The 12,780-nt window shown below is 38.6% G+C and overlaps 1 protein-coding gene across 27 annotated transcripts in view; it reads right to left on the bottom strand.

Moving 5' to 3' along the window:
• Nucleotides 1–12,780, bottom strand: part of TRIM2 (tripartite motif containing 2) — a 118,835-nt gene that overhangs the window by 67,528 nt on the left and 38,527 nt on the right. For 6 of the 27 annotated variants that reach the window (XM_037897418.2, XM_043545845.1, XM_043545840.1 and 3 more), the window contains exon 2: nt 8,756–8,838. The exons of the other annotated variants lie outside the window; for them this stretch is intronic. The gene's annotated coding sequence lies outside the window, so the exon portion shown is untranslated. The remainder of the gene's footprint in view (nt 1–8,755; nt 8,839–12,780) is intronic. 27 annotated transcript variants of the gene reach the window in all.

Below are 12,780 nucleotides of genomic sequence, written 5' to 3'. Positions count from 1 at the left end.
GATTAGCTGATTTTGTTGAAATCATTTATAGTTACACATGCCTTCAAAAGAGACCAACAAATGCTCGGTAAGTGGGTTGAAATGTTGGCTCAATTTACTGTAGCTTCTATAAGCACCTCTGCTGAAATGATCTTTTCTACAGCAATGGGAGTTAGGCAGCCAGTGGGATTTTCAAAAGTGCCTAGGCACCTAAATACCTTTAAAATCTGTCCCTTTAGGACCTGCTTTTCAAAGGTGCTGAGCACCTGCAAGTTGAAGTAAGTGGGAGATGTAAATACTCAGTTCTTCTGATGATGGTCCCCACAGAGAGGATTAAACCTTTTAAAGAATCTACCTTCAGTCTTTCTATAAGCATCCCTCCTTATCCTCCCATCCCTATATACAAGCAAACACTGTGCCCCATTACTGTACCAGCCAAGGTGGCATTTGTCCTTAGTTTTTCAGTTCTTCTTTCAGAAAGGGTGTAACATATTAAATTAATATTAGAGGGTTAGTCAAAGGTTCTTTATCAACCAACCAACCAACCATTGCTCCTCACCCTGCTTCAATTCCTATTTATTTTGATTGGATTTTGTTGAACAAACATACCATTCAGCTCAGCAAGATCCAGTGTAGCATCCACTAATCACTACTTGTCATATGATCTCTGAACAAGCTGAACTCATCAATACCTGCTAGTCCCTCCAGGATTGCCTCTTGCAACCATAATTACCTTCCAGCTATCAAAGAACTGATCTAACATATGTCATAATCTAATTTACTTTTTTAAAAAGTATAAAAGCATCCCATTAAGTCCAAACCAGATAATTTTACCTCTAAAATACTTTCCAATTATTGAAGTGATCTTGTGACTGGTTGAATCTGCTATTTTGTTGGATTGTTATAAAGTTCGTTTCACACAGTCAATATACTTGCTTAGCACTGTAGAAGAGATAAAGATATTCAAGGCCCCAAATTGTTTATAGTCTAAAAAGGGATTATAGCATTATTTCTGAGTGACGTTGCTGATTTGAAACTGGAACACATACATTTAACCTCCCTATGGTTGCCAAGCCTCCAGGATTGTTCTGGAGTCTCCAGGAAATTAAAGGTCAATCTCTAATTAAAGATTATGCCAGGTGATGAAACCTCCAGGAACAAGTCCAACCAAAACTGACAACCCTACACCTCCTCCTGATGTCATATTGCATGATAGGGAGGTTCTATGCTGTCCAAGCAGAAGTCATGCTCTTAGAGTGGTACAGCAGGATTTGCAGGTGTGCAGATTTTAAATTCTGTCTGAAGATACTTCAGAAAGCTTCTTCCATGCATTCAAATGCACACAGAAAAGGATGTTCAAAACAAACAGGAATTTGACATCAACATACCAAAACAACAACAAAAAAAGGCAAATATGTTCATTAATGCTAAGAGTTCATCTGCAATTACTTAGTGTTAATGTACTTCATGAACCACTCTATATAAAGTCATTTATTTACTACTTGTAATCTCTTCATTAGGTATCATGTTATTTTGTCACATTAGTCACAGAGAGGAGATTCAAATGAAAAAACAAAACAAAAAAAAACACACAAAAAACCCTACACATGAGAATTAGAACTACAGTATTTGAGAACCCAGTCTACCAGACACACAGTTCTCTGGCAGCGTAGACAGGATGGAACCATATGTTCAATTATGCTACAGCTCTGCCAAATCCAAAGCATTTCATGGGCCCAGCTACACAATGGAGTCTTGTTTATAGTAGGGGCTTTTAGCAAAGAAAAAAAATATCCCTAATCATGCTAGCATTGATTCAACAGTTCCAATGGCAGTCATAGCACAGAAAAACATCTGTAAGAGCATGTCCATCAGACCTACTTTTGAATTTCCCCAAAGGGAATATTCTGAGAAACTAAACATTCCTTAGCCTGGAAGTATCTAAAACAGAACCCATTTTTAAGCCATGTTCGGGGACTGCTGTATGCTATTAGTAGGTAGTCTAAAATAGTGGTAATTGCAATGTAGATGGGAGAGAAGAAAAATAGATAAAGCAGCCTTGCATATTCCATAACAATAAAAATAGACTCTTTGGCCCAGATTTTAAAAAGGTATTTAGGCATTGTGACGCTCAGCACTGCAACATTTACTGATCTAGGAGCCTAAATCTCATTTTCAAAAGTGATTTAGGCACTTATGAGCCTAAATTCCATCGGGATTTAGGGTCCTAAATACCTACATAACTTTTGGAAATGAGACTTAGCGTATATCTACATTACAGCCACTACAGTGTTGCCACTGTATTGCCCTAATGTAGATGTTTCCTTCATCGACGGAAGGGGTTTTTCCATCAATGGCATTAATCCACCTATCCAAAAGGTGGTGAGTAGGCCAACAGAAGAATTCTTCTTTCGATCTACCTACGTCTACACTGGAAGTGAGGTTGATCCAACTATAGCCATCAGGGCATGCACTTTTTCATAGCACTGAGCGACATAGCTTGGTCGATCTAATTTTTAAAGTATAAACCAGGCTCTTTAGGCTCTTTAGGTGTTGCAATGATGAACACCATAAAGACTAAATACCTTTAAAAATCAAGGCCTTAAACCTTTGAAAGCAAAGTGTCAATTAAGCTACATTAAATGTTAATGGATCAGAGATGGCCTCTCCAGTCTAAAACACTGAATCAAAAGTTAGACTTGAACAACAGGTGGCTGGTTCAAAGTACTAGAAAAATAAAGGAAACTGACTGGTGGCTGGTCTACACTAAAAAGTTATAGCAGCGTGGCGACATCTCTTGGGGTGGGAATTCTTCCATTGACCTAGCTACCAACTCTTGGGGAGGTGGAGTTACCTACGACAATTGGAAAACCCCTTCTGTCACAACAGTGTCTACAATGAAGCACTGCTGCAGCGTTTTAAGCGTAGACATAGCCTCGCTTTAACAACAGATTATCCTAAGTGGCAGAAGACCTCGTCACCCCACTGGAAAAGTGTAGAGAAAACAAGCCACAATACACTGGAAGAAATGTGACTCACAGCAAGATACAATAAATGGAAGTCAAAAATATAAAAAACAAACAGAAACCGGGGAAGCGAATCACCCCTCCTTGTGTGCAGCCTGAGTAAACACACTGTGCCAGAAATACAGCAAGGATGCGGGGCAGAATCCACCTGCCATCTAGTGGGCAGGCTGGATTTCAGCATAACCCCTCTGCAGCAGCTAGTCCAGCCCAAAGATGAAATAGTGGCTGCTGTCCCTCCATATCTTTATGTGAGCTTTTGCCACCAAATCACCCAGTTCCCTCCTCCACAGTCCAGCGCCAGCGGCATCCTCCATGCCTGCCAATTCAGCACAGAGTCTCCTTCAAAAGTGCACAAAAATACCCCATATACCTTTCTTCTATGTGTGCCCATAAAGGGTCATTGTGGAGTCAAGTGGCACAGAAAGGTTTGGCCAGGCCCTCTATGCTCTATCAACTTTCACTGTAAACGCACTAACGCATCCTGTGAGCATATGCACGCACATGTATGTGTGTAACCTGGGGTGTTATATTGAGGAATAAACTCTGTCAGAGCAACCTTGGGAATGAAAATTACTAATGGCTTTTAAGAGAACTGGACACCCAGGACCTGCTTCCAATGGATAAAAGCAGCCACAACTCTCACTTAAAAAAATCACTGAGTTTTGAATACTTAGCAGCTGTCAGGATCAGAGACTATATCCTCACCCACCACATTCACCAAGTTCATTCTACACCTCTACCCCGATATAACGCGACCCGATATAATGCAGGTTCGCCTACAACGTGGTAAAGCTCCAACATGCTGCTCTGAGCAGCGTGTTAAGGGTGCCGGGCCGGGCCAGGGCTGAGGGGTTGGATAAGGGGTAGAGGGTCTTGGGGGCGGTCAGGGGCTCCCTCCCCCCCCCCAGGGTCTGGGCCCCACTTTTGGGGGCCCCGCAGTCCCAGAGTGGCCCAGCGGATTAGCGGTGGGCCGGGAGCAGCCCACTCCGCTTCCCTCACCCCAGCCCTGTCACTGGGGGGGAGGGGGCTTGAAGGAAGGGATCCCCCCGCCTCCCCCCACACACACACTTACCAGCAGCGGCAGAAGCAGAGCAACCTGGCCCCAGCCTGCTCCACTCCGCCAGCTCCCAGCCACGGAGCTCCGCTTCCCGCCACAGGTGAGTGTGGGCCCTTTCCCCAAACACCCCCCTCCCCCAGTCGGAGCAATCAGGGGACAGGGAGCAGGGGGGTTGGGGTCCTGGGGGTGATTACTGATGGGGGTCTCTGGAGGGGGTGTTCAGGGAACAAGGAACGGGGGCGCCAAAGCAAGTTTGATATAACGCCGTCTCACCTATAACGCAGTGAGATTTTTTTTGTCTCCCGAGGACTGCGTTATATCAGGGTAGAGGTGTATTTGATTTAACATTATCCATCTTCAGCACATCCAAAGCGGGAAACACATAAGAATTTAATTTTGTCCAGCTCAACAGGCCTTTCTAGGCAAGCAGGGGTGTTTTATTTTATTCCCTTTTCTTTCCTGTTTATTATGGGGAAAGGCTGACACTTCATTAACCAGAACAACAGATCAGAACAAGTGTTTCCCATAACTTATGAAGTACCAGCTTCACCTGCAGAAATGCATACATTCCCAAAGCTAATTTATACAATTAATGGCCGGCCTGCCTCACTATGGCCGTATTAGTATGCTGGTTGCTTGTCTGCGAACCCAAGATCCTGTGTGGCACTGAACTCACAGACAACTAAAGTTAGATCCTCTCTGTCTCTGGGCCATTCATAAGCAAAAGCATAGACATGGTCAGATACTGACATGGGACAGATCTCACATAAGAATTACACATTTTCAAGTGCATCTGACTTCCAAGCAGACATTACTTATGAGTATTGATTGGAGTGAGGAAAAATAAGGGGGAAAAAATCCCTGACTGTATATGGCCTATGGTATGAATATGATTCCTTAGAAATAAACAATCTTCTATTACATATCAACTCACTTTGAGGTTCTGTATTATGCAGAAAATCAATTTATCCTTGCTAATGACTGTGGGACCCATTGCAAAAGATTAAATTTTGTGAATGAGTGAGGAATTTTTTTTTAAAAAAGACTCAAAAAACCAATGATAGTGCATGACAAAATGTACATTGAACATTTCATTTCACAATCAGTTTGGCTCTAATTTCTGATAGTTCATAGCACAATAGCAAATCTACTAGAATTGATAAAAATAATGAACAGTACAAAACTTCACGTCAGCTCTTTGCTATAAAATCTATTGCAAAGTGGAGAAAGATTACTGATTTCCATATGTGCATGATGGATGAGTTTTGCTGCATGATGGATGAGTTTTGCAAAGTAGAAGAATACAAATTACTGAGGCTCTACTATATAGGTGCAGTTACTTGGATTCTAAAGAGCAAATGAGGTTTGTGGCTAAAAAAAAAAAAAAATTAAAAAGCTTTGGGAATTTATGTCTAGTGTGAGCTAATCCAATAAAGATTTTCACCATCACTTCCATCACTGCATGTGGGGATCAGGAGAGAGAGCTGCAGACATTTCACAAGTAATACTTCCATTTCTATCAAACATCACCGTGCCCAGTCCTGCACAAATGTACGCTTCTCTGAGGCAACTTTATCCTAGCTGTGAAACTGCTAAAGGGAAAAGTGTAGTTCTCCATTCCTGATTTGTCATTACTAAAAGGTAGTATTAAGTAACCACACTTACTAGAATGTGAATGTCATCATGCTGTTTTCTGTCAGAGCACCTGTAGATTAAACAGTTCTCAAAATACCAAGCTTTGGCACTAGAGGCACCTGCCATGTATATCTGCACTTTGGGGAGTTTGGTATTCCACAAAGCATGTTAAATTCTCTAACAATAAATACTGTGGCCCAAATTATTCAAGGGGTCAAACAGTGCAGGGGATTAGGTACAGCAAGGATGAGTACATTAGGGAGACAGACAACTGTACTTTTAAAATCAGGACTTCGGTTTTTGCCAAAATATTTTAAGAGTGGAATGTTTATAATACACCACCATCTTTCTTTATGTCAATTGTATTGCATAATAATCCTAAACATTCACAACTAACTTTGTTCGTTTGTTTTTTGAGTATGCAGACAAAGTCTGGGAGCATACTTGCATATGAATATTTCCATACTACTCACAGATAAGTAGGTCAGAGTAACTCAGCCCAAAGCCACCATTCTTTTCTGGTTAAATCAACTACTATGCAGTGGTACAGTATAATTTCAAGCTTTTGATTAAAAAATTAGTTCCACTAATCCTTGACAGACAATGGAACAAGCACTGTATAAACATTTGCAAAGATTAAAGACTCACACTACGTTCTGTTAAATCATCCTGCACATGTCACCTCTTTTGGGTCAACTGACATGTTCAATCACTGAAGGAAAACACTGTCCGCAAAGCACACTAGCCAGCAACGACTGTAGCCCTCAGAACTAATTAAAAAGAATGGATTCTGATTCCAAACTTCCAGGATGGAAAGAAACAAATCAAGAAGCACATCTTTTGATATAAAACAAATAGCTAGATATAGACCCCCTCAAAAAAGAGAGAAAGCCACCCAGAAATAAAGCAATCATATGCATGTTTAGGCAGACTAACAACACTCGGCCAAATAAATCTATACCAAGAAATCAGACAGTTTGCTGAACTTCTATACTATGTATTTAAAAATGAGCTGAGCTGAAAATAATTCCATCCATTCCATTGTTTACGGTGGATCCTCATTGCAAAATATGTAAATTTAAAGAACTATGAATTTAAGAAAATATGTATAATTTATCCACTGTCATGTACAATAACTCATCTGACATTATGCCAAGAAAGTGAAAACATTAAGAATGAAAAAGCCCTTTTGCATATAGGCAAAAAGGTAAGAGAAGACTGTGACAAGCATTCCACTCTGCTCGTTCTTTTAAGAGAAACTGTATTTTTATATTTCCAATTTGAATGAATGACCTCTAATATCTTATGCACCTCTCCTTCATACTGTCTTTAATCTACCAGACATTATTGTCTTTTAGGGCCCAATTTATTCAAACTGATTTGTTTAGTAATATTTCTAAATTAAATATTTCTAACAGATAGCAGCTATTAAATTTTTTTTTTAAATTTTTTTCCCCCATTTCATTTATAAATCATTTGTTTTCTTCTAGTGACCAGAACATATTATGAAAGTTAGTTATCTAGCAGTTCTTGCTAGCTGATGTTAAACAGTACATAGCAGTTTGTTTGTAAACTAATTTAGTAGTCTAGCTGGCATTTTCGAACCTGTGTTTATTTTTATGTCTGTATGAACTAGATCACTATGTAGAGCAGTAAGTGCCAGAATACATACTGTTAACATTTTTCACGTCTGAGATTAGTCGCCCTCTTAAATTAGCTGCACTTCATTTAACTTTACTATTGCTAACTAGCACTAAAATAGATACAGCTGATCACTGCTCATCCATCCACCTTTGTATTCATCACATCATCTAGTCTAGGTTTTTAGAACTACAACTCTTCCTTTTTATTTGGCATCCATTCAGGAGTTGTTGCCCCAGCTTCCTGGGTGACCTACTGGTGAACAGGCAAGCTGCCCAGCTCCCCTAGCTGGCTGGATCCCTGTCTCTCAGACATGATATATTCTACTACGATGTGGCAGGTAATGTTATTTATTTTTATATTTACCTTATTTTTATAATATAATAATTCCCATAAGAAATGACCAGCTACCAAGTCAATCATCAATTACGAACGACCACTAATGACAGTTACCAATGAAGAAACTAAGTACCAATTACCGAACTAATTATAATAGAAGTCCCTAATTTCAATAGTGATTACTCATTGCCAGCTAAAACTATAAAACTGGTGACCGGCATTCTATTTTATAGATTATAATTGCAAAGTAATTAAACACCAATTTTAAAAATAGAAACATTTAGACAATTGTATTATGTCATGTCATAATATAATACGATATGACATGATTTGCCAGGTCATGACAGAATATGATTAAAATACTTTGACTTTTATAGTCTATTGCTTTAGAATTTATAATATAACAAAAGGTCAATAACTTTGCAATGGAACAATTTCAAACTTTTTTTTTTTTTGGATAATATTACAAATTGGATTGAAAAAGGTAATAGTGTTGATGTAACACATTTAGACTCCTGTAAGGCATTTGACTTGGTACTGCATGACATATTAATTAAAAGACTGGAATGATACAAAATTAACATGGCTCATATTAAGTGTGTAATGGATAGTTCTCAAAATGTAATTGTAAATCAAGAATCATCATTGAGTAGGTGTGTTTTTTGTTGGTCCCACAGGGATCAGTTCTTGGACCTACATTATTTAACATTTTTATCAATGATCTGAAAGAAAACATAAAATTGTCTCTGATAAAGTTTCCAGATGACATAAAAAGTGGGGGAGTGGTAAATAATGAAGACGACAGGTCACCAATACAGAGTGATCTGGATCACTTGGTAACCTGAGTGCAAGCAAACATAATGTATTTTAATACAGCTAAAGGTATATACATCTAGGAACAAAGGACTTGGGCCATACTTACAGGATGGGGAACGCTATCCAGGGAAACAGTGACTCTGAAAAAGATTTGGGGGTTGAGGTGGATGCTCCCAGTGCAACACCATGGTCAAAAAGGCTAATGTGATCCTGGGATGCATAAACAGGGGAATCTTAATTCGGCGTTGACAGGTTATTTTACCTCTGTTTCTGGCACTGGTGCAACCACTTCTGGAATACTGTTGCCAGTTTTGCTGCCCACAATTCAAGAAGGATGTTGATACACTGGAGTGGGTAAGAGTGGAGCCATAAGAATAATTAAAGGATTAGAAAAATCTGCCTTATAGCTATAAACTCAAGGAGCTCAATCTATCTAGCTTAAAGAGAGAGATAAGAGAGAGACTGTGATCACAGTCTATCAGTACCTACACAAGCATCAAATATTTGCTAATGGGCTCTTCAGTCTAGCAGAGAAAGATATACCACCACCCAATGGCTGGAAGTTGAAGCTAGACAAATTCAGACTTGGAAATAAGGCACAAATTTTTAACGGTGAGGGTAATTAATCATTGGAACAATTTACCAAATGTTATGGTTGAGTCTCCATCACTTGCAATTTCTAAATCAAGACTGTATGTGTTTCTAAGAGGCTCTAATTCAAAACGAATTATTCTGGGGAAGTTCTAGGGCCCGTTTTATACAGGAGTCAGACTAGATGATCACAATGATCCCTTCTGGCCCTGGAATCTATGAAAATAATTCAATAAGTCTGAAACAAAATGTTTCTAATTTTTCCTAAAGGAAATTGCAGAATGAAATTCTGCGGGAAATTTTTATTTTTTGTTCCAGTTCAGTATGAAACCATTTGAAATTTTAGAATTTCCCGCAGAACAGGATTTCCAGGTATTGACCACCCCTAAGTATATATAACTAGAACCTCAGCATCACAGTTTCATAGCTATATACACCAGTTCACTGATTAAATGCCTCTCCACTCCATGTATGGCTTGTCTAAAATAAACAAAAAGAAAAGGAGTACTTGTGGCACCTTAGGGACTAACAAATGTATTTTAGCATAAGCTTTTGTGAGCTACAGCATCCAATGAAGTGGGCTGTAGCTCACGAAAGCTTATGCTCAAATAAATTTGTTAGTCTCTAAGGTGCCACAAGTACTCAACAAATTTATTTGAGCATAAGCTTTCGTGAGCTACAGCCCACTTCATTGGATGCTGTAGCTCACAAAAGCTTATGCTAAAATACATTTGTTAGTCCCTAAGGTGCCACAAGTACTCCTTTTCTTTTTGCGAATACAGACTAACATGGCTGCTACTCTGAAACCTAAAATAAACAGGTTGCCTCAATTCTAACTAAAGAAGCATAAGTAAACATTGTTAATTCAACATATTAAGTATTACATAATAAAAATTAAAGCACATGGAAGGCTTTAAATAGGATACCATCAACTTTTATATGTTAGAAATTTGTATTTAGCTGACCTATTTTCCCTTCATTATACATCATTTTTCTTAGAATCCTGAAAATGAACTTTCATTCCTTTTTTATTTTTCTTCCCTTTAGCAAACATTGATCTTATTCCAGTGATTCTATAGAACAAACCATCATGTCTTCATGTTTCTTTCTTCCTTGTCTATGCATAAGTATCATTAATAACGCAATAGGAATATGCACATCACTTTGAGATCTAGTAACGAAAAGTGCTTTACAAGAGCTTGGTATTATTAGGACTTTATCTGGAAATAGTACATCTAATTTCTGCTAAAGGGCCAGCAAAGCATAAAAAACTAGAATTTAGAGTCCATATGTAGATCCACCAATATTAGTGGCTATTTGCATTTATTATTGAGTGCTGCATGTTCCCTAAAACAAATATTTAAACCAGAAGAATTAATCCCAACCACAAAATAATCATTTTAAAGGTAAATTAAGTTCTGGGCCCTAATTACTCTATGTCCCTTTTTACTGCTCTGAGAAATCTGTATAATTTTGCTGCTGTACATACATAAGCAAATAGTGCTAATCAGCTACATTAATTTCCCAAGGTCAGGCATATTTTATTTTGAAGAACTGATATACTTGGTAAATGATTAAGTACAGTCCTTTTAAATTAGGCTCAAGGACAAATCCTAATTTACCATACCAAGCATTTGTTTTTGTGCAAATAGTCCATGTGTTGAGCCATAATACAGCATGTTTACACAAAACAGTGTATGTTTGAAGTCCCATGCAGCTGGACAAATTTCAGCTTTCATATGGGAACACATGACGCTGTTCTCAGAGTTAGGACACCCTGAACTTAGGTGGTTCATTTTACTCATTATTTCCCACGAAGGAATCAGTAATAACAGAAATATATTTACATAAACTGCTGAGTCATAAATTTGTTATGAATTAGCAACATTTCATCATCAGGCAAGGACATACCCAGTATGTCTCTGCGATAATTTTAAGCACTGATCTAGAACAATCCCATCTTCTTCAAGCTAAAAATAAGATCACTAGATTAGGAGTATTCCTCCTACCCCTATATCTGGAATATCCCCAGACAGCTTGGCTAGGTTCACCCAGGTAAGACCAAAACCTACAACCCATTTTTCCTACCAGATCTGCTTGGTAGGCAAGCAGGGGTTAAATGGCTGGTGAATCAAACAAGATTAAGCCTTAGAAAGGGGAGAAGAGCATTATGGTTTGTTTGTGTCTTTGTTGGTGCCTTCAAAAATTTTAGTACTAAAAAAAGTGAAGCCTTCACTCCAGTCTGCTCAAGTTACTGTTCCCCATCACTGTTTTCTATAAAACCATGCAACCAGCCTGCAAACACATAACCATATAGTGTATTAACTGAACAAGTTAAAAATAAATGCACAAAAATTACAGTAAGTGCTGTTTAGAGCAGAAAAATTAGTAATTTTTTGGCATTTAAGAATTTGATTTTCAAAGTTATGCACACGCAGCTGTGCGCAGCAAAATTCACACAGCATTCACAGCTAGGCAACATGCACAAATGGATAGTACACCTGAAAGTCAGGCCCTAACTGAAAACTGTTTAATGTCAAAAAGAAAAGGAGTACTTGTGGCACCTTAGAGACTAACCAATTTAGCTCACGAAAGCTTATGCTCAAATAAATTGGTTAGTCTCTAAGGTGCCACAAGTCCTCCTTTTCTTTTTGCGAATACAGACTAACATGGCTACTACTCTGAAACCTGTTTAATGTCAGTTAACTATAAGCTATCTGAATTTCACTGAATTAATGCAATATGATTGGTTCATGGAAAAGAATTTCCATTTAAAAAAAGTTGATATTTAGAACAAAACTATTTATCCACCACCAATACTCATCGGTAAATGAGTGCAGGACACATGGATACAGCATCAAATATCACGGTTTAAAAATTCCATTTAGAAACAGCTGTGAGGACCACCCATAACATAGGCCAGAACCAGACAGAAGAATGCAGGGGGTTTTGTCATAAACCCCAAGCTTGCTGAAGTTTATGAAAAGGTTTGCTGGGGTTCAATGAACACTTCAGGGGGTTTGGACTAGGCCTGAATCAAACCTTTTTTTTTTTTTTTTTTTTGCCAATCATCCATATGCTCCCGGAAAACAGGATCTGCCATTCTTTTTATCTTTAGCTGTCCTCTAGCTTCGTGCATGAATTCAGATGGATGTCTACTCCACCATCTCCCAAATGTATTCAGCAGTAGCTGGATGCTCTCTTCTCAGTGTTCCCAACCCCAGGAATTTAAAAAACAAAAACAAAAAAACAACAACATGAATTAGTCTCCCCACCAAAAAATCCCACAAGACTGGCTTAAAAATAATGGCGGTTTTAAAAAAAAAAATCATAATACATTTTGGGTTCTTTTCATTTGCCTCTGATTTTTTAAGACTTCAGGGTTAATGTTTTCAAGCTCTTCCCCACAACCAGGAGGGTTAGAAGCTTTCATTTAAAAAATAAATAAATAAAGTTGGAGATTCCCATACAAATCACTTGACTCCAGGAACTGGGACTTTAAGAAAAATGCCAACGATTATGAAACCCATGATAAAATTATGAGAGATGGCAACACTGCCTTCTCAGCTCTTCAAGGGATTACCCAAAAGGCATCCCACTGCCCTCAAATTCCACATTCCAGAATCTTCAGTGGGAGAAGAAAGGAACCCACTCCCCTCCCCTTTCTTTAGGAGCAGGATCTGGAAAGGCTCCAAC

This window comes from Chelonia mydas, chromosome 4 (genome assembly GCF_015237465.2).
Source record: "Chelonia mydas isolate rCheMyd1 chromosome 4, rCheMyd1.pri.v2, whole genome shotgun sequence".
NCBI classification, from domain to species: domain Eukaryota; kingdom Metazoa; phylum Chordata; order Testudines; family Cheloniidae; genus Chelonia; species Chelonia mydas.
Note: the sequence above shows the minus strand (reverse complement) of the source record. Positions and strands in the feature narration are given on the sequence as shown.